This window comes from Saimiri boliviensis, chromosome 8 (genome assembly GCF_048565385.1).
Source record: "Saimiri boliviensis isolate mSaiBol1 chromosome 8, mSaiBol1.pri, whole genome shotgun sequence".
Lineage (NCBI taxonomy): Eukaryota > Metazoa > Chordata > Mammalia > Primates > Cebidae > Saimiri > Saimiri boliviensis.
In genome coordinates this window covers 41,313,318-41,333,787 of record NC_133456.1, presented here as the reverse complement: position 1 = coordinate 41,333,787, position 20,470 = coordinate 41,313,318, and the positions used below count along the sequence as shown (strand labels likewise).

The 20,470-nt window shown below is 43.3% G+C and overlaps 1 pseudogene; it reads left to right on the top strand.

The window, feature by feature from the left end:
- The first annotated feature begins 683 nt into the window (after positions 1-683).
- Positions 684-20,440, top strand: LOC101034345 (RNA ligase 1-like; annotated as a pseudogene).
- Positions 20,441-20,470: the final 30 nt, after the last annotated feature.

The following is a 20,470-nucleotide window of genomic DNA, read 5'->3' as shown; positions in this document are numbered from 1 at the left end:
ATTTTTAGTAGAGACGGGGTTTCACCATGTTGACCAGGATGGTCTCGGTCTCTCGACCTTGTGATCCACCCGCCTCGGCCTCCCAAAGTGCTGGGATTACAGGCTTGAGCCACCGCGCCCGGCCCGGCCTGATTTTTCTGACACTAAGAATGTGCCGTCTGACTGGAAGACAGACAAGTGATCTGATATGTTAATGAACACACTGGTAGCACAGCATGCTGAAAAGGCAGACAGAAGTCTTTCAACTAAGTCCGATGCTTAGGGAAAGATTGCAAGAGGAGATCAAACTTGACCATTAAAGGAAAAGTAAGGATTAAACAAAAGGGGAAGGCTTGGCTGGGCATGGTGTCTTAAACTTGTAAACCTAGCACTTTGGAAGGCCGAGGCAGGTGGATCACGAGAGCAGGAGATAGAGACCATCCTGGCTAACATGGTGAAACCTCGTCTCTACTAAAACTACCAAAAATTAGCTGACTGTGGTGGCACGCACCTGTGATCCCAGCTACTGAGAGAGGAGGCTGAGGGAGGAGAATCGCTTGAACCCGGGAGAGGGAGGTTGCAGTGAGTCGAGACTGTGCCACTGCACACCAGCCTGGGTGAGAGAGAGACTATTACAAAAAAAAAAAAAAAAAAGTGGGGAAAAGACAAAATATGAAAAGAAAAGACAAAATGTGCAAAAGTCCATGGACATGGGAAAATCTAGCTCACCAGAGTCATGCAAACGATTTAGTAAAGTTGTGGCACAGCCAGAGGTAGGAGAGTTTAGCATTTTCTGGAGACAGAGCAATTATTACAATTCAGTGGCTGAGAGCAAGGATTTTTGAGCCAGAAAAATCTGGTTTAAATTCTGGTTTTTGCTGGGCACGGTGGCTGAAGCCTGTAATCCCAGCACTTTGGGTGGCCGAGGCGGGTGGATCACGAGGTCAAGAGATCGAGACCATCCTGGTCAACATGGTGAAACCCCGTCTCTACTAAAAATACAAAAAATTAGCTGGGCACGGTGGCTCGTGCCTGTAATCCCAGCTACTCAGGAGGCTGAGGCAGGAGAATTGCCTGAACCCAGGAGGCGGAGGTTGCGGTGAGCCGAGATCGCGCCATTGCACTCCAGCCTGGGTAACAAGAGTGAAACTCTGTCTCAAAAAAAATAAAAAAATAAGAATAAATAAATAAATAAATTCTGGTTTTGTCACACACTGCCTGTTTCTGTGACTTGAAAAAATAACTTGTTCACACTCAATTTTCTTATCTGTAAAGTAGGGACAATAGCTGTCTTATAAGATTACTATGAAGTTTTTTTTTTTTTTTTTTTGAGACAGAGTTTCGCTCTTGTTACCCAGGCTGGAGTGCAATGGCGCGATCTCGGCTCACCGCAACCTCCGCCTCCTGGGTTCAGACAATTCTCCTGCCTCAGCCTCCTGAGTAGCTGGGATTACAGGCAAGCTCCACCGTGCCCAGCTAATTTTTTGTATTTTTAGTAGAGACGGGGTTTCACCATGTTGACCAGGTTGGTCTCGATCTCTCGACCTCGTGATCCACCCACCTCGGCCTCCCAAAGTGCTGGGATTACAGGCTTGAGCCACCGCGCCCGGCCCTACTATGAAGATTAAGTGAGGCAAAATGAGACAACACACATACAGCTCTTAACACAGTGCTTAGTAGATTGCAACCAAAAAATACACCCAACAAGACAAGTTCATTGCAGTTTTTGTGTTTTTCAATTTTCATGGCTATACAGAACTTATATTGTATTTAAATTTTTTTTTCCAAAAAGTAATTATTATTTTCACATAAAAAAATTAAATTGTATAATAGGGTATTCAGGGAAAAGTAAAGATCTTTCTCAAATCCTTGTGTCTGTTCTACGATTTGTTCTTCCTACAGGCAACCAGGATATACCCATTTTTAACATGTGCTCTGGAGATATTCTGAAGTACATTTGATACAGCAAAAAATTAGAAACAATAAAAATGTTCATTACTTTGGGAAATGTCTGTGGAATAGCCACCCTTTGGTTACTATGTGGCAATTAAAAAAAGCAGGACGGCAAAATATATGTTCATTGTCATATCTTCCTTTTTTTTTTTTTTGAGACAGTCTCACTCTGTCACCAGGCCCCAGGCTTGAGTGCAGTGGTGTGATTTTGGCTCACTACAACCTCCACCTCCCGGGTTCAAGCAATTCTCCTGCCTCAGCCTCCTGAGTAGCTGGGACTACAGGCGTGCACCACCACGCCCAGCTAATTTTTGTATTTTACTGGAGACGGGGTTTCACTATGTTGGCCAGGATGGTCTTGATCTCTTGACTTCATGATCCACCCGCCTCGGCCTCCCAAAGTGCTGGGATTACAGGCATGAGCCACCACGCTCAGCCATATCTTCCTTTTTTTTTTTTTGAGACGGAGTTTTGCTCTTGTTACCCAGGCTGGAGTGCAATGGCGCGATCTCGGCTCACTGCAACCTCCGCCTCCTGGGTTCAGGCAATTCTCCTGCCTCAGCCTCCTGAGTAGCTGGGATTACAGGCACGCACCACCATGCCCAGCTAATTTTTTTGTATTTTTAGTAGAGACAGGGTTTCACCATGTTGACCAGGATGGTCTCGATCTCTTGACCTTGTGATCCACCCGTCTCGGCCTCCCAAAGTGCTGGGATTACAAGGTTGAGCCACCACGCCCGGCCATATCTTCCTTTTAAACAAACACAAAAATGCAACATGCAGAATATAATTTTATATTAATAATAATATCTAATTATTAAGAATTAGGTGCACTTTGGGTGTTTTTACAATCTAGCTTACCTTTTTATATTTATATCTTAACGATTTAAAAGTTTACTTAATGAATAAATGGATTTTCTGGTCTGCTAACTTGAGGGAGTTACTCCCAAAAGTAATTTAGTCATAGTGAAAGGATTGCTGAATAGGTCTGTATGGCTCCAATCTTAAAGCCTTACACACTAACACATTGCTTAGAATTCTAAGACTGTCTTTCCTCTGAAGACCTTGTAATTTTATTGTTATAGCCTTCTAGTAGAAACAGCTAGGTTAATGGCTTAGTGTGATGAGACATAATATATATCCTGAGATATCAATGACTATAAGGCTCTGATTTAGTCATAGATGTTTTATTTGTACACCAAAAACATACATTAATTGAATGATACATTTGGATTTCAGAAATGATCAAATGGAAAAAATCCTGAAGTCAAGAATACTGATATTTAAATAACATTTCCGCTTATTTTGTTAGGATTTCACTATGTTGGTCAGGCTGGTCTTGCACCCCTGACCTCAGATGATCCACCTGCTTCAGCCTCCCAAAGTGCTGGGATTACAGGCGTGACCCACCATGCCTGGCTGTTTGCATTACTTTCTTTTGGCTACAGTAATTCAACAGTCTCAATTTTTTTCAGTTTTTTTTTCTTTTTTTGAGACAGAGTCTCACTCTGTCTTCCAGGCTGGAGTGCAATGGCACCTCCTGGGTTTAAGTGATTCTCCTGTCTCAGCTTCCCTAGTGGCTGGGATTGCAGGCCTGTGCCACCACGTCCAGCTAATTTTTTTTGTAGAGAAAGGGTTTCTTCATGTTGGTCAGGCTGGTCTCGAACTCCCGACCTCAGGTGATCTGCCTACCTTGGCCTCTCAAAGTGCTGAGATTACAGATGTGAGCCACCGTGCCCAGCCTCAACCGATTTGTTTTTAAGTACATAACAATCTATGTGTACACTACCAGATTTCTCTTTTCTTTTTTTTAAATTGTGGTGGGTGGTAGTGGAAGAGAATGCGTACTTGTCATACTAATGACACTAAAAATCAGGTAATATAATACATATGCCATGTTACATGACACACCTAGTGAAGTTTGGGATGGTATAACTTGTCTAAACACACTCACATTTGATGATAAAGATGTTTATGTATACTTATATAATTATATTGTCATAATAAACATACTATATTTATTTTCAATATCGGTTCAGGGCAGGTTGTGCTACCAAATGAGTTTATGCCAAACTTACAGAAAGATATTTTATTACAGACATTTCGTTGTGGACTCTCTCATTCTCTCTAATACACATAAATCTGTGTGTGTTTGTATATTATATTTATATATCATATACATATGTATATATAAACATACAGATACACTTACGTACAGTTCATATATACTACATATGGTTCTTATGCCCATCTAAAGGTGTTAGAGTCAGTAGCTTTATTATTATTATTATTTTTATTATTATTATTTTTTTTTTGAGATGGAGTTTCGCTCTTGTTACCCAGGCTGGAGTGCAATGGCGCGATCTCGGCTCACCACAACCTCCGCCTCACCGCAACCTCCACCTCCTGGGTTCAGGCAATTCTCCTGCCTCAGCCTCCTGAGTAGCTGGGATTACAGGCATGCGCCACCATGCCCAGCTAATTTTTTGTATTTTTAGTAGAGACAGGGTTTCACCGTGTTGACCAGGATGGTCTCGATCTCCTGACCTCATGATCCACCCGCCTCAGCCTCCCAAAGTGCTGGGATTACAGGCTTGAGCCACCGCGCCCGGCTTATTAATATTATTGAGATGGAGTCTCACTCTGTCGCCCGCCCAGGCTGGAGTGCAGTGGCACAATCTCGGCTCACTGCAACCTCCACCTCCTGGGTTGAAGCAATTCTCCTTCCTCAGCCTCCTGAGTAGCTGGGATTATAGGCGTGCTCCCCCATACCCAGCTAATTTTTGTATTTGTAGTAGAGATGGGGTTTCACCATGTTGGCCAGGCTGGTCTTGAACTCCAGACCTCAGGTGATCCACCCTCCCCGGCCTCCCAAAGTGCTGGAATTAGAGGCATGAGCCACCGTGCCTGGCCAGTAGCTTTATAATTTAATAAACAATTGAATTTAATGCTCTTTTTCATTCACATGTTTTGTTTGGCTGTGAAGGGCATTTTTCTCTTCTGTCAAGGTGCAGTGTGGGAACATCGGTGATTTGAAGTAATAATTAGGCTTTCTTTTTCTTAGCAATTCTGCTGTGTCAGTAGGGAATGGAAACGACCATTAAGAACATTCCCAAAGCATAAACTTTACAAACAGACAGAGTCGAATTTGAATCTCAGCTCTGCTGTTAGTTGGCACACTAATGACACGTCAACAGGGGCTCATGTAAGTCAACCCTGGATACAAGTAGATTGTAAATTGCGGAAGTTGGTTAGTGATTAACTGGGAAGGAGGAAAAGAATAGCGGCTGCAAGAGCAAAAGGAAAGTAGTTAGATTGTAATATTTTATCTCTTGATTTTGGTGGTTGTTGCACCAGCATAACTTTCAGGCTGTATAACCTATGCACAGTATCTTTCTGTGTGTACTATTTCTGTATGTATTATTATTATTATTATTTTTTGAGATGGAGTTTTGCTCTTGTTACCCAGGCTGGAGTGCAATGGCACGATCTCGGATCACGGCAACCTCCGCCTCCTGGGTTCAGGCAATTCTCCTGCCTCAGCCTCCTGAGTAGCTGGGATTACAGGCACGTGCCACCATGCCCAGCTAATTTTTTTGTATTTTTAGTAGAGACGGGGTTTCACCATGTTGACCAGGATGGTCTCGCTCTCTTGACCTCGTGATCCACCCGCCTCGGCCTCCCAAAGTGCTGGGATTACAGGCTTGAGCCACCGCGCCCGGCTTTTTCATTTTGGTATTTTTCTTCCCAAGACAAGCCAGTCTTCACTTTCTGCCCCTTTCTTGGTACAGATAGTGTGTATTACATGAATTAAATTACAATTACTTTAAAAAATTGAGATAAAAGTTTGAACACATAGTCTACGTTTATCACTCTTATAAACATAGTCTACTGGCTGGGCGTGGTGGCTCATGCCTGCAATCCCAGCACTTGGGGAGGCCAAGGCAGGCGGATCACCTGAGGTTGGGAGTTCGAGACCAGCCTGACCAACGTGGAGAAACCCTATCCCTACCAAAAATACAAAATTAGCTTCTAACCCAGGCTGGAGTGCAATGGCACGATATCAGCTCACTGCAACCTCTGCCTCCTGGGTTCAAACTATTCTCCTGGCTCAGCCTCCTGAGTAACTGGGACTACAGGCATGTGCCATTATGCCTGGCTGATTTTTTTTGTGTTTTTAATAAAGACGGGGTTTTGCCATTTTGGCCAGGCTGGTCTTGAACTCCTGACCTCAGGTGATCTGCCTGCCTTGGCCTCCCAAAGTGCTGGGGTTACAGGCATGAGCCCCCATGCCCAGCCTGTAATTTTACTAGAGATGGGGTTTCACATGTTGGCCAGGCTGGTCTCAAAACTCCTGACCTCAAGTGATCTGCCTGCCTCTTCCTCCCTAAGTGCTGGATTACAGGCTTGACCCACTGCACCTGGCCAATATATGATTCCTACCTTTTGTTTTTCCCTTGCAATTTCTGTTTTGCTTTGGGCAACTAATTTTGTCCTATAAGTGTCTGTACTCTCTTTTAGTGAGGATGAGACCATTGTGTTAGCCTCAGAATTGTAGAAAAACCCAATTTAGAGTTGTTAAAGGAGAAGACAGAAAAGGACGCTGGCTCATACGGATGAAGAGGGTTAGTCTTCCTAATCATTCTGGATGGATGAAAGTTACGTGATAATTAGAATTATTGAGTATCAGTGTCTTTTTTCTATTTGTGCTATTTCTCTCCTCCCTTGTCTCTCTCCACCACCTTGTCATGCATTCCCCATGGCTTTTCTTGGGTGAAAGCCAGACAACCAGTCACTGCAAGAGCACCCAACCCCTCCCTTGATTCTACCCTTCATTTGCCTCTGGATTTTAGACCTCTATATCCATCTCCATTGCATTTTCTTTGTATCTATTGACTAAGGGATATAGATCTTCTTCCACTACAGAGTATAATTGCAGTACAATTACAACTGAAAAGAAAAGGAAAAGCTGACTTTGCTGAAAATATGCCATATTCGTTCTGAATTCCTGTAAACTACAGGCACATATGCTTATGCTCATGACAATACGAATTTGTAAGAAAAGGAAGAGAAAAAAGGTCTGCCTTCCTTCCCTGCAAAATGTCATCACACATGACCATGAGAGACTGAGTGTATAAATGAACAATGGTTGGATCATATATAAAAACAGAATTCTGAATTATGACCTGCAGCAACCTGCTTAGGAAACTAACTTCTTTATCTACAATAAATAGTTCAGGACACCAGCCTGCTATAAGTTGCGGGAACCCACTTGAAATGTGAGAGTTGATATGAAGATTATTTTAAACTGAAGATATCTGAGATTCAACAGATGCAGAGCATAGCATCCTTGGAGTTTGTCTTATCTGACTAACAGCAGCAACTTCTGAAAAATGAGGCTACCATAAATCCCCTCTCCTGGGGATTTTCATGGCCATGAAGAAGATGAAAATATCATCACACCTGTATAAACAAACATTATAACAAATTTTCTTAACTCCTGTTTGTTCTCCTAAAAACCGCTTTGTTTTTTCCTAAAGAAACCTATTTGTTCTATGAGGACCTTTTCTGCCCTCTCCCTTTTCTCTACTAAATTAGGTATATGAACCTCTAACTTCAACGGGCAAACTGCTTCTTTTCTTTTCTTTCTTTCTTTTTTTTTTTTTTTTTGAGACGGAGTTTCGCTCTTGTTACCCAGGCTGGAGTGCAATGGCGCGATCTTGGCTCACCGCAACCTCCGCCTCCTGGGCTCAGGCAATTCTCCTGCCTCAGCCTCCTGAGTAGCTGGGATTACAGGCACGCGCCACCATGCCCAGCTAATTTTTAGTATTTTTAGTAGAGACGGGGTTTCACCGTATTGACCGGGATGGTCTCGATCTCTGGACCTCGTGATCCACCCGCCTCGGCCTCCCAAAGTGCTGGGATTACAGCAAGCTACTTCTTTGAAGAAAACTTTTTTTTCTTTCTTTCATCAGTACAAGCCCCAGGTACTGAAGATAAGACTATGGAGAAGTTTTTCTTCTGACAGTCAGAGTTGCTGGAAGCCAAGTTGCTATTTCTAGTAATGATCCAGGAAGCTGAAGGATAACTTCTGTAACAACTGGTCCCACACCACCAGGACTTGATTGTAACTGACATCTACCCTAATCTTTGTGTCTACTTCCAATTTAAGACCAACCTGAGACCGGAGAAAGTGAAACATGTATCCCAACCCCATGCAGTATGCCCTACTTCTGCTTGGCCCGCCTACGGCTTCCCCATGGCAACAGCCGCCCGTCAGGATACACCTGAACCCTTCCCTTTTTACCCCTGCTATAAAGCTTTCTCATTTCTCTGCCTTTGAATCACTGCCAAAACGCAGTGACAGTAGCTGACTTGCTATACAGCAGGCTGTGAAAAAATAGCATTTGCATTTCTCATTTGATTGGTCTTCATTTATTTCTATAACCTTGTGTTTCATTCATGCAATTCAGTAGTTTCTTTGGAATAACTTGCAGAGTAAATGAAAAAAGATTTATTTGTTATGATACTTTCTTTTTTTTTTTTGAGACGGAGTTTCGCTCTTGTTACCCAGGCTGGAGTGCAATGGCGCGATCTCGGCTCACCGCAACCTCCGCCTCCTGGGTTCAGGCAATTCTCCTGCCTCAGCCTCCTGAGTAGCTGGGATTACAGGCACGCACCACCATGCCCAGCTAGTTTTTTGTATTTTTAGTAGAGACGGGGTTTCACCATGTTGACCAGGATGGTCTCGATCTCTTGACCTCGTGATCCACCTGTCTCGGCCTCCCAAAGTGCTGGGATTACAGGCGTGAGCCACCGCACCCGGCTTGTTATGATACTTTCTATATGTTTTCTGCTTATTTGAATTCCCTATTGGAGTTTTGAAATTCTCCCTGATGCTAGTAGTACAAAAATCTTACTTGAAGCAAATCAATTAATCCTGAAGATGACTGAAAGATCAATATGAGATAGCTGCAGATAAACCAACTATTCTCTAAGCTGTAGGACACCTGCAAACAGCACAAATCCTCTGCATTTTAATACAAGTATTTACACACTGATTTTACTTGAAAAGAATGAGAAAACTCAAGTATAAAAAGCTTGGGACTATGAAAACCAAGTGTTTTGTCTAAAGATCTTTTTTTGTTGTTAAAAAAGAAGGCTTCAGGCATAGTGACACATGCCTGTAATCCCAGCTACTCAGGAGGCTGAGGTGGGAAAATCGCTTGAACCTGGGAAGCAGAGGTTGTAGTGAGCCAGGATCGCTCCACTAAGTCAGCTCGGGTGACAGAGCGAGACTCCGTCTCCTGGGGGAAGGTGGGGGTGGGCGGAAGGAAGGCTTTCAGAAATTTTGGAAAGTTTTAAATTTGAAGAGTCCTTTGTCAAGAGCTCCCCTATCCTCCCCCCACCACATGCGCACACCCTACCACCACCAAAAATTGAATAGAGTAAGTGTCCCAGCTTAACTAAGGCTAGAGCAATTAAAATGTCATTAGATATTAGACAGATTAATGTTTATGCTAATGATCAACACAATGAGATTTGAGAATCAAGCCTTGCCCTCAACTATTCTGCAGTGGCCTATTGCAATTGGACTTGGACCCTGGAGCAGAAGTTGGGGCTGGGGGCCATGGTGAGTGCTGGAATACATCACAGTTATTATATTTTATTTTATAATTAAGTCCCTACTTCAGTGGTGAGAACCTGAGGCGTGATTTAGAGTAACTGGTGATAGTTCTGTCTGGGAATGCTCCAGCCTTCCCTAACCTGGGATGTGAAAAAAGAAAGCTAACTTTCTTTTCCCTTTCAGTGGTGGTGGTGGTGATGGGAGTGTGTGCTGTAAAAGAGACTGATAATTTGGTACATGGATAATTTTTGTAGAAAGCCACAAAATGACCTTGTGAATCTCTGCTAATTTCCAAAGGCTTCTGATTTGCTTTCATTCCTAGACGTCCAGTCATAGCTCCTTTGTTATTAGTACTACTGTTTTTTAGAACGGAAATACATTTAAGTATAACTAACCATGTGTAAAATATTATTCATGTAGGTGAATTTTTTTTCTCCTAGAATAGTAATTAAAAAAACAAACTCAAAAAGTAAAGTGAGAAGAGCATTGATTTTGTAGCCAGACAGACTTGAGTTTGATTCTCCACTCCATCTGCATATATGATTATTTACGATTTTGGGGTGAGTCAGCTCTATGTTGGCATGTGACCAAGTTCAGAGCCTGTGTACACCTTATTTTCACGTGTGTGTGTGTGTGTGAGAGAGAGAGAGAGAGAGAGAGAGTTTTGGTCTGAGAGAGAGAGAGTGTTTTGGTCTGAGGGAGAGAGAGAGAGAGAAAAGAGAGAGAGTGAGAGAGTTTTGGTCTGAGAGAGAGAGAGAGAGAGAGAGAGAGTTGTTTTGGTCTGTTGCCCAGGGTAGAGTGCGGTGGTGTGACCTCGACTCACTGCAGCCTATATCTCTGGGTCTCAAGCAATCCTTCTAACTCAACCTCCTGAGTAGCTGGGACTATAGGTGCACCCCAATGCACCCAGCGAATTCTTTGTTTTTCTGTGGAGATAAGATCTCACTATGTCCTCCAGGCTAATCTTGAACTCTTGGGCTTAAGCTATCCACCAACCTCGGCCTCCCAAAGTGTTGAGATTCTAGGTCAGAGCCACCACACCAAGCATTTTTTTTTTTTTTTTTTTTTTGAGTTTGGCTCTTGTTACCCAGGCTGGAGTGCAATGGCGCGATCTAGGCTCACTGCAACCTCTGCCTCCTGGGTTCAGGCAATTCTCCTGCCTCAGCCTCCTGAGTAGCTGGGATTACAGGCACGCACCACCATGCCCAGCTAATTTTTTTTTTTTTTTTTTGAGATGGAGTTTCGCTCTTGTTACCCAGGCTGGAGTGCAATGGCGCGATCTCGGCTCACCGCAACCTCCGCCTCCTGGGTTCAGGCAATTATCCTGCCTCAGCCTCCTGAGTAGCTGGGATTACAGGCACGCGCCACCATGCCCAGCTAATTTTTTGTATTTTTAGTAGAGACGGGGTTTCACCATGTTGACCAGGATGGTCTCGATCTCTTGACCTTGTGATCCACCCGCCTCGGCCTCCCAAAGTGCTGGGATTACAGGCTTGAGCCACTGCGCCCGGCCTAATTTTTTGTATTTTTAGTAGAGACGGGGGTTTCACCATGTTGACCAGGATGGTCTTGATCTCTTGACTTCGTGATCCACCCGCCTCAGCCTCCCAAAGTGCTGGGATTACAGGCGTGAGCCACCGCGCCCGGCCTGATAACGTAATTTTCAAGCGGGGAGGAAGATGGGCGTGTTCGAACTCCCGGCGCAGCAACCAGCCTTACATTCAATAGACAGAGCAATAGAGAAAGCATTCTGCCCCCACCTCCATAAGTTATCACTTAATTATAACTATTCCCATTTTCTAGATGAATAAATTGAACCTGTTGACAAATGGTACGGCTGCTTTTAAAGGCATGGGGAATGCCTTTAAACTTAGAGCACTTGCTCCATTTCTTCCATGTTAAAACATAGCTACTTATCTGCTTTATCACAACATGAAGTTGAGTACACTCCAGCTAGCACAGCCACTTTTAGTGAACGGTTTCCGCTTGGATCGTAATTCCCTCGGGCTCAATTCTTTAGGTATTAGCAGCTAAAATGTACACAGTATAGAGAGGAGCTTTCTTTGGGGCTTGAAAAACAGTAAATCATTAGGCATCTTTAAAATGTTCAGAATATTTGAATAAATGCAGCTGCACTGCAACTTGCTAATACAAAATATTAGATGCACCCTAAGTAACAACAACAGCTTGGAGAGACTCTAATGGTCCCTCTTTAATTTTGTTGCTGACACCTGGCAACATTTGGAACTATAAATAGAGTAGCAGGGAGGGGAAAGAAAACCAAAGAGATTTCCTGTTGCTGTCTCGATCCATAAAATGAAGTCTTTAAAGAAAGAAGAAGAAAAATCACATCTGGAAAAAAATCAGGGGCCCATTCAACTAAAAAATGCACCTGCTATGGGCTTTAGCAGAATATATTGTAGTTTAAACATCCTGAATTCTGGTTGGATTTGCTGGACTCGTCGTAATGATGGGTGATGTTGCAGCAAGCTGCTTAATCGTTCCAATATTAAGCTTGATTTAGAGCCCCGAGACTCTAAGTTATAGAATTAGGGTGCAGGAGCACTGCCTCCTCTATTTGGATTTCCATTCCCAATTATCCAATTTTAGATAAGGCAGAGAGAGTAGAACAAAGAAGGGAGGTAGAGGGTTACAAAATAGCCTTGACTAGGCCCTGGGTGAGGATCTAATTAGTGGTGTCAGCAAAGTAACCTATAGCCAGAGGGTATTCTAAAAATTCTGCTTAATAGATAGACTATTAAACTTATTATGGGGCAGAGAGAAACAGATTCTCTGCCTCTGTCTCATGTGAATTGGCTTCTTCCTTAATTCTCCCTCTTTCATAAATCTAGAAATATATGAAGCAGAAATCATGGCTTTTGGTAGACCAAATCATCTGTTAGCAAATGTGAAGGTGTCAAGAGCATAAACCGAGAAGGTTGAGCAGACTGAGCTTATCTCAACCCTGCTTCCACCAGCCTCGTGATGTTACTTAGGCTTCCCAAGCCTTAGTTTCCAAAAATCCCCACCTTATAAATATGCTGTGGGAATTGAATACGATGATCCCCATCAAGAGCCTAGTGTGGTGCGGATGCTTAACCCCTTTAACTTCTTCCCTTCCCATGAATACTGAGACATTTATTTTTGGGATAAACTTATTTAAGTGTTTTTTTGTTTTTTGTTTTTTCTTTATTTTAACATTGCTGTAATGCTAGAAGACAAAAAAAAAAAAAAAAAATCACAATGTTTTCTTACACAGAGGAAACTCCAGCCATCGCAAATACAGGAGTAGATTTAATGCTGCAGAGGTCTCAAACATTTCTGTACAGCCAAGTTTCTAATCCTTGTCTTGTACCAAAGGAGTCTAAGAGATTTGAGCATAATATCCAGCGATTTTAATAGGTTTTCTAAGACTGTGAATTGGCTTATAATAAAGGAAGCTCCTTCTTTTCATCATAGGGTTGAAAGTCAACATTTTTTTCCTGAGGATTATAGGATTATCTCTTATACTGTATTTCATAAACTGTTATAAGAATGAAGGAACTCAATAAATGTTAAATAATGACATCAAATGTGAGCTTTCTTTTTTTTTTGAACACAAATGTATTAAACTATGAGTCTTTAAGTTTCTCTATCCAAGCCATTTATTATTACAACTTAGTGTAGCCAAAAAAAAAAAAAAAAAGGTGAAAAATTTACAAAATCTTTTATTTGCAAGTGGTCAAGCAAAACCAAATTGACACAGGTATCCCTCTTAACTGACTCGTGACATTATTCTGTATGAGACCCAGCCTGAGCAGGACTCCAGTTTCTATCAGTTTTCTTCTATTAACCTCTGGTAGTAGCCTCCATACTAATATAAAGATCTCTTGCCTCAAATCAAATCTTTCCATGCTATGGAGCAGTAAGATTCCGTGTGTCACAGAACTTAGCAGGGGAAGTTTTGGTGCACATTTACCAGAAGAAAAGTGTCGCTTGTTACCACGTTACCACGTTGAGACACACACTTAATGTTTCTGAAATTGGGTTGTGTCTGGGGCATCATATATGAAAGATCTTACAATCTAGGGCACCTTACATTAATTGTCAGCGGGGGTAAAGGTGACTAGTTGCCATTGCCTGGGTATAAGAGTCCTACATTATTATTCCTGGAGGAATGACTGGAAAACTACAACTCCTCAGCATTGCAACCAATGGATCATTTCAGGAACTTCAGGAACTTTTGAGAAAGACTATAAAGCCTGGTTACAGATTAGAAATCTTTTTTTTTTTTTTTTTGAGACAGAGTTTCGCTCTTGTTACCCAGGCTGGAGTGCAATGGCGTGATCTCGGCTCACCGCAACCTCCGCCTCAGGCAATTCTCCTGCCTCAGCCTCCTGAGTAGCTGGGATTACAGGTACGCGCCACCGTGCCCAGCTCAATCTTTTTTTTTTTTGAGACGGAGTCTTGTTCTGTCACCCACGTTGGAGTACAATGGTGCGATTTCGGCTGACTGCAACCTCCGCCTCCCGGGTTCAAGCAATTCTCCTGCCTCAGCCTTCCAAGTAGCTGAGACTACAGGCACCTGCCACCACGTTGGGTTGTATTTTTTATATAGATGGGGTTTCACTGTATTGGCCAGGCTGGTCTCGAACTCTTGACCTTGTGATCCACTCACCTCGACCTCCTAAAGTGCTGGAATTACAGGTGTGAGCCACCACGACCGGCCGTGGATTAGAAATCTTACATTGGCACTGTATAGTGAGATCAGTAAAGCCCCCAGAGATCAGTGTTCTTTTGCTCTGATGGTGTGATGGACAAAGTTGGTGGAAAAGCTTGGAACAGTGATACTGTGGGAATGTGTTCTCTTTCCAGCTCCACAAGGGGGCGTAGTTTTAAGAGCAAGAACTTTCCAGCGGCATGCCCCCCCCCTTCCATCTCTCTCCATCTGGGAGATTTAACGGTTTATGTTTAAATTTCAATCACCCCAGCGGAAGTTTAAAGGAACTTCTTTAATTGGCCAGAGGAACTTGGGAAGGTGGGAATTTCTCCCAGGATAAATTCCCCTGCTCCTTCGCGGACACCGGATTTCCAGCTCTCTGGAATCCCCTCCCACATAGTGGGAGCTCTCTTTCCCCTCTTGGATTTCCCCTCTGGGGTCTCCTTCCAGCCAGTGTGGAAGCTGTTTTTCCTCTCCTGGAGTCCATCTTTCTGGATTCTCTCACTCAGTGCCAGGGTAGTTTTCCTTCTCTGGTTTTCTCCCTCTGGGAACCCTTCGCACTCAGCATGAGAGCACCTTTTCTTTCTCTTATTCAGTGTGAGAGCTACCTGTTTCTTTCTCCCTCCTTCTTTTTCTCTGCCCAAATAAATGACTTTTCTGCAACACTTTTGGGGTCTGGTATTTATTTCACAAGCGCACTGTGCCGTGGTCTCCTCTCTCATTCTTGAGAGAGTGATAGACCAAGAACCTGGAGAAACGTCCTCTCAGGGAAGCTGAGGGCTCCCCTGAATCCCTGAACCCCAACAATACTGAGTTGAAAAGTAATTTAGAAAAGCCAGCCTGTGAATGTGAAGAAGTATTAGAAATATCTTGACCAATTTCTCTTACTTACATCTTCCTTTTAATAAGAGCACAAGAATGCATATAGATGTTATCTAAAGCCATGGGATGGCATGAGATCACCAAGAGAGTGACAACTGTGGGGTTAGCCTGATTGCAGTGGGATCTAAAGAGAATTCTAGAAGAGGAATAGCTGGGAGTATAGATAATTATTTCAAGGATTTTCCTGTTTAAAAAATAGAAATGGGAACATAACTAGAACAGAAGTAGTTTTGTTTTTGTGTATTTATAGAAAAAGAGAGTGTTGATAAAATTGTCCAACTGAGGCCAGGTATGGTGGTTCACGCCTGTAATCCCAGCACTTCTGGAGGCTGAGGCAGGAGGATCACCCGATGTTAGGAGTTCAAGACCAGCCTGGCCAACATGGCAAGACCTTGTCTCTACTAAAAATACAAAAATTAGCCCGGTATGGTGGTGCGCACCTGTAATCCCAGCTATTCGGGAGGCTGAGACAGGAGAGTCACTTGAACCCAGGAGGCAGAGGTTGCAGTAAGCCAGATTGTGTCACAGCACTCCAGCCTGGGAAACAGAGCAAGACTCTGTGTCAAAAATAATAATAATAAAAAAAAATTGTTCAGCTGAAAGAGGAGAAAAAACTTAAAGAGGATAGATTTGTTGGCGCAGGTTGTAGTGGGCAAGTGGAAAAGCTGGGTTTTGTAAGGAGCCACTAAGAATGCATTTTTCGCACTTTCCAGTCATGTTTTGTGCCATTATCTCCTGTTTTTATCTTTGCCCAAGTCCATTCTGTCTTTCATTGATAGAAATCCCCGTTTCCTTTTCTCTCTCTCTTTTTTTTTTTTTTTTTGAGGTGGAGTCTCGCTTTGTCACCCAGGCTGGAGTGCAATGGTGCAGTCTTAGCTCACTGCAACCTCTGCTTCCCAGGTTCAAGTAATTGTCTTGCCTCAGCCTCCTGGAAGTTGGGATTACAGGCGCACGCCACCATGCCCAGCTAATTTTTTGTATTTTTAGTTGAGACGGGATTTCACCATGTTAGCCAGGATGGTCTCGATCTCCTGACCTCGTGATCCACCCGCCTCAGCCTCCCAAAGTGCTGAGATTACAGGCGTGAGCCACCGTGTCAGGCTGAAACTCCCATTTTATCTTTTCAGTTAAGTGTTTCCTTTTTATCCCAGCTCATGAATTCATAGAGATCTCTCTCTCTCCTCTGAAATCATTACTCTTGTAATCTGTTCATTTAAATTGATTATTAGTCATTTTTTTCTATGCACAGCTGTCTTTTCCATTAAACTGTAAGTCCCTTGATAGTAGAGATCATACCCCGCCTATGGTAAATACCCAGTAAAGCTAGCTGACTCTGTCTCTGCCACTTTCACTGAAAATGATTTCCTTCCTTATAATCCCCTAAGGAGAAAACTTATTATTCTCCAGGTAAAGGTCCTTCATGTGTTAAGAAGTATTATTAAATTGCTGCTTGGTCTCATCTTTTTCATTCTTTATTTTAATTTTCTGTTCCCATCCCTACTTTTAAAATTGTTTTTGGTTTGTTTCCTTTGGCACCTCTCCAGATATATCTCTTTTTCTTTTCTTTCTCCTTCTTAAATGTTCTTCCTTTGTTCCTTTATTCCTCTCTGAGTTTAACTGGGGAATCAAAGATGTGTGCAGAAGATGGAAAGCCAGAACAGATTGAGGAGTAGCTGCTTTCTACCAGAGTGAGGACAAAGCGTGGCGGGGCTGGCCAGATCATGGAAGGGTGTGTGTGTTTATGTGTATGTGTGTGTATGTGTATGCATGTGTGCATGTGTATGTGTGTACGTGTGTATATATATGTGCGTTTATGTGTGTATGCATGTATGTGTGTGTATATGTGTATGTGTACATGTATGTGTGTGTGTTGACATTCCAGGCAAGGGGATGAATGTGTAAAAAGGTACGGAGATAAAACCATGACATTTTGTCTCATACATAGTTAGATATTTATTATCTAGCCCTCAAATATTTGCTAAATGAATAAATCAATGAATTAACTACTTCCATCATGATCGATCCATTCTTTTATCAGTGAGGGCTAACCACTAGTTTTCGTTCTTTCTAAACACAAGCTTATGCTCATCTTTTATGTATTTATGTATTTATGTATTTATTATACCTTAAGTTCTGGGGTACATGTGCAGATCATGCAGGATTTTTACATAGGAATAAACGTGCCATGGTAGTGGTTTGCTGCATCTATCACCCTGTCATCTACATTAGGTATTTCTCCGAATGCTCTCTGTCTCCAATCCTCCCATTCCCTGCTGTTTCTCCCCAGCCCCCCACCCCCCAGGTTCTAGTGTGTGATGTTCCCCTCCATGTGTCTGTGTGTTTTCATTGTTCAACTGTCACTTATGAGTGAGAACATGTGCTGTTTGGTTTTCTGTTCTTTTTTTTTTTTTTTTTTTGAGACAGAGTTTCGCTTTTGTTACCCAGGCTGGAGTGCAATGGCGCGATCTCGGCTCACCGCAACCTCCGCCTCCTGGGTTCAGGCAATTCTCCGGCCTCAGCCTCCTGAGTAGCTGGGATTACAGGCACGCGCCACCATGCCCAGCTAATTTTTTGTATTTTTAGTAGAGACGGGTTTCACCATGTTGACCAGGGTGGTCTTGATCTCTTGACCTCGTGATCCACCTGTCTTGGCCTCCCAAAGTGCTGGGATTACAGGCGTGAGCCACCGCGCCCGGCCGGTTTTCTGTTCTTGTGTCAGTTTGCCGAGAATGATGGTTTCCAGTTTCATTCATGTCCCTGCAAAGGACATGAATTCATCCTTTTTTATGGCTCCATAGTATTCCATGGTGTATATGTGCCACATTTTCTTTATCTGTTCTATCATTTATGGGCATTTGGGTTGGTTCCAAGTCTTTGCTATTGTGAACAGTGACACAATAAACATACGTGTACATGTGTCTTTATAACAGAACGATTTATTTATTTATTTATTTATTTTGAGACGGAGTTTCGCTCGTTACCCAGGCTGGAGTGCAATGGCGCGATCTCGGCTCACCGCAACCTCCGCCTCCTGGGTTCAGGCAATTCTCCTGCCTCAGCCTCCTGAGTAGCTGGGATTACAGGCATGCGCCACCATGCCCAGCTAATTTTTTGTATTTTTAGTAGAGACGGGGTTTCACCTTGTTGACCACGATGGTCTCGATCTCTTGACCTTGTGATCCACCCACCTCAGCCTCCCAAAGTGCTGGGATTACAGGTGTGAGCTACCACGCCTGGCCCTTGTCTTCATTTTTAAAGGATTAAAATGAGTTAACTGAAGTTTAGAGAAGTTAACTAGCTTCCCCACTGCTATCCAGCTAGTAAACAGTCACAGATTGGTTCATCTTTACTACATAGTCTGTCTGTGCTGGTAGGAAAAGGCCCAGACAATAAAACAAGATGTCTCTATTAAGGCCTTTTTTTTTGTTTTTTGAGATGGAGTTTCTCTCCTGTTTCCCAGGCTGGAGTGCAATCGCCCGATCTTGGTTCATTGCAACCTCTGCCTCCCAGGTTCAAGCGATTCTTCTGCCTCAGCTTCCCAAGTAGCTGGTATTACAGGCATGTGCCAGCATACCTGGCTAATTTTTCTGTATTTAGTAGACACGGGGTTTCACTGTGTTAATCCAACTCTTGACTTCAGGTGATCCACCTGCCTCACATCACCACGCCCAGCCTAAAGTCCTCTTTTTAACATAAAAAAGCAAAGCTGAGCCAGGTGTGGTGGCTCACACCTGTAATTCCAGCACCTTGGGAGGCTGAAGCAGGCAGATCACCTGAGGCTGGAAGTTTGAGACCAGCGTGACCAACATGGAGAAACCCCGTCTTTACTAAAAATACAAAATTAGCTGGGTGTGGTAGTGCATGCCACCGGGTTTACTTCTGCAGGGCTTTCTTCTCGCCTGTGCTTGGCTCTGCTCACAAGCGTGTTCTCCCCTTGCATCTCCTCCTGCTGGGCTCGCCATGAGGCACCTGGGCTCCGTAGTGGAAAATGCCGTGTGTTTGCTAGATAGGTGAAAGAGGAGCTCTCCACCAAAAGGCAGCATCAGCCATTTAAAATTTTGGCAAGGGAACTGTAAGTCATGAGGCATTAGATGGAAATATATACAGTGCAGTTCCAACAGAAAAAGTGGATGGAACATGTTACATTGCTACTTACAGAGATACCTTTGGGCTTGATTAGATAGAAAACCTAACAAACAAGCTGACAAAAGATTTAAAAATGTTCTACATTCAAAAGAAAACATCAAAGAATTTTCTTGGAATAGTGAGGAGTACTTCAAAGATGCTCCAGAGTGCTGGATAGCAGCAAAAGAAACAGAACAATTAAATAGGAATCTGGTCCATGATGAAACATGGACACATTTCTGGTTGGGCACCAGTAGAGAAAAATAACAAATAGCATTACTGGCATTTTTCTTTATGAGTTTGCAGTTGCTCTGGTACTAAAGCATCATCCTGAGGATCCTAGGCTTTTGGAAATTAGTGCAGTGCCATTATTAGATCTCTTAGAACAAATACTGGAGCTTATAGGAACAAATATCAGTGGAAATCCACATGGGTTAGGAAGGAAGAAGCACCCATGGTATCTTATACGACGTGGACCGTTTGAAAGAAGAAACCTGCCTACATCAGGCGAGGTGTGGCGGCTCATGCCTGTAATCCCAGTACTTTGGGAGGCTGAGGTCGGAGGATCACCTGAGGTCAGGAGTTTGAGATTGACTTGACCAACAGGGCAAAACCCCATCTCTACTAAAAATACAAAAATTAGCTGGGCATGGTGGTGGGCACCTGTAACCCTAGCTACTCAGTAGGCTGAGCCAGGAGAATTTTTTGAACCCAGAAGGTGGAGGCTGCAGAGAGCAGAGTTGCATGAGTGTACTGCACACTCCAGCCTGGGTTTTAGAGTGAGAAGCCGAGTCCAAAAAAAAGAAACCTGCCTGCACTGAGGCACAACGATCTGTTGTCCTGGTTTTTTTTTTTTTTTTTGTCGCTCCGGATGCTGTGGAAGGGTAGCCGCAGTACCAGGCCGGCAACCATGAAGTTTTTCCACCCCTCCAGTAGGGGGCTCACTCTTGGGAGTGGCTTTTTTAGCTAGAGGGGCTTTTCTAGGTAGTTGCTTCCGGAGCGCTTTATGTCAGGTAAATCTGCCGCAGCGTGCTTGGTGGGAGCCACGACATGCAGACCTCCAGACCTCCTTACTTACCCCGCTTTATTTTGGGTGGAGCTCGAGAGAGAGAGCTCGAGAGAGAGAGAGAGAGGAGGTGCTGACGTCGAAGAGTGGCTGGGAAAACCTTCGGTGAGTTTCTTAATCTTGAGTTCTAATTTGATTG